Here is a 2770-nt window from a genome sequence, read left to right on the forward strand (position 1 = left end):
AATATCCATAGAATAAAAGGTAAATGATTCGTAAACATAGGTTATACTTGATCGAGTATGGTTATAAAAAGGATATAATGAATTTAATAGACTACATAGTTCTCGTATCACTAAACTGGATTTACATAATTTGCAAATATGCATCCTACCTAAAGAAAGAGAAGAACTGAAACAACGAAACTGACCAAGGGATAGACAAAGAAAATCAAAAGTGAAAATGAATATAAGCACAATGAAATGAAGTAATATACATGGCTTCTTATACACGGCTTACGACAGCAGCTTCCTCGCTTCCTTAGCTTGGCTGTAACAGGAGAACGGAGTGTGTCCTTGAAATAATGCAATATCCTCCAAGTGGGATGTAACTACTATCTCTTTGCGACGACAGAGTAGCAGCTGTGACAAGAAGTCTGTTGCCGGACTGATGGCATTGCTGGTTGCCACTTCGTTAGTTTTCGGTTTCGTTCATCCCACCAGTTTTACTTCGTGCAGTGGGTGCAGATGTAGTTCTTTAGTATAATACATTTATTGACTGAACCCAAAACTCAGTCCAAATGATAGAGCAAGGCAAATTAATTTAATTTATTTATATGATTTTATACAGTAAGCAATAAAGCAATCAAAAGAAAACAACATGAATTATACCATACCAAAGAGCCACGAAAGCCATTAAAACGTTATATGAAATAAACCATAAAAATATTGTGCTTCTTTTCCTTTCCTGAAAACGGTGAAAAATGTATCACTGGAGGTAGAAATAAAATCTGAACATGGGTAAAATGTAAAGGAAACCAGCGAATATCAAAAATACTTAAAATACTAGATTGAAAACCAAAAGGAATATAAGCAGAATGGAAACCTCAAACACTTCTAAAGAACTAATGAAAGTGGCCATAATCTGTGATTATTAATGATGAAATATAAATGGCGGCACACGTCCTGAATATAAAGGTGTCAGTCAGTAATGAGTAAAATGAAACGATGGAATGAAAAAGTGTGTAAAAACTAATAATAACCCGAACAATCATTTTATTACTTGATTACTGATATTATCTAACTTGGACAATAATAAAAGGATTTTTTCTTTTCTTTTTCTGTTGCTGCCTCAAAACTGTATTTTAAAAATTAACGAAGTCACGGTATAGACTACAGGCAATATGAGTTTTAGACTATGGAATAACTATCATTGTAGTTGTCTGAGCAAATACCACCCTGGCCTATCCATTAGGGGGTGAAATATGTAACTCTCTAAAATAATTAAGCGTAAATCTTTAAAGAAATAGGTAAACCAGGTGACTACATGCCTTTTAGGCATGTATATTTCAAATACCCTTTCTCCTTTCACTTAAGCAAAAGTCCATGATAACAGGTAAGTTCAGAGACCCATATATTCTGCCTTCTTATAAGTTGTTTTATAATACTAATCCCCTCCAGTGATATCTTCTTACAAATACACGAGCTCTTTGTTACTCGCCAAGTTTTCACAATGTTGGATGATCCGGTGAGTTCAGCTCCAGTCCTCCAGAAGTCGAGCATTTGCTTGGCGAAGGTCCTCGACTTCCCTTCGCATCCTAAGACGATTTCACATCCCCTTTAATACTTCCTGTCTAGATACGGCACCGTCGCAGTAATGTAACTGTCTGTTTTTAACGGAGCGAGTGGCGTGTATGCCAAATGTCGCCAGAATGGTGATCAAAGAAGCGGCAAAAGCGGGAGGTGGGGTGGGGGTGGGGGGTGAGGTAGAAGGTAGAAGGATTTTTCGATTAAATTTTCATGAACATATTCAGAAGTTATTGGACATCATGGCATGCAATATAACTAAAAGAAAAGAAAAGGTGTAGCTTTTACACATTTTTTTCTTTACAACTACAGAAAAGAAAAAATTCTTCCTCCTCTCCCACTTCTTTACTCCCTCTTTCTTCTCTTGCCATCCTTACCCACTCTTTCGTTTTCACCCCCCCCCCCACACCGCTCTGCGCTCTTCCACTCACACACTTTCCATTCATCTTACATATTCACACACGCCCTCTTACCAGTTTTCCCTCACTTTCTCGTTTTCCATCTTTACATATTCTCTCCCACTCTTTTTCCAAATATTTACAATAGAGCCATTACTCACGCGAGAAAAATCTGGAAACTAGTATTAGAAGGGCACTAATGGATCTTGAAGAAATGTACAGAATTCTGAGGAACACAAGACTTCGTTGTACCTTGATTCCTCAGCTGTCCAGGGGGTAGCATCAGCTGCATCACTCTTGTAATAGTAATTCTATTTACATCATTTATTTTTTCCCGGCGAATCACGTACATTTAAGATGAATTTATTCATCATATGATGAATCTGTATCTCCTACTTGTATCTAAACATACAGACTTAGTAATCGTGTGAATCAAATAGCTAAATTGCCTTTTTTTTCTAAGTGTGAAACGAAAATACGAGGAACATGGCTTTGATACTAATAAGTTCACCGGCTAATATTACTAGATGCTAGTAATCATACAAAATAAATTGCGCAGTCTATTTAATCTTACCATTATATTCGTCGTTCCACAGACGTACTGAAACTTAAAGAGGTAGTTGGGTTGATGCGAACGAGTAGAAATTATGTTGTGGTATGATTCCAGTTCAATTACTCGTTTGCAGTTTTTGTCTATGAGTGTACTCTTTCAACCATGTCGCTGTAAAAGTGAGTCAGATCAAAAGGCAACCCCTAGAGAGAGGTCAAGGCGAGACTTATCGAAGGAAGTGGTACATCCTCCCCTATCGCTT

Source organism: Penaeus monodon, chromosome 19, assembly GCF_015228065.2.
Source record: "Penaeus monodon isolate SGIC_2016 chromosome 19, NSTDA_Pmon_1, whole genome shotgun sequence".
In the NCBI taxonomy this organism is placed as follows: Eukaryota; Metazoa; Arthropoda; class Malacostraca; order Decapoda; family Penaeidae; genus Penaeus; species Penaeus monodon.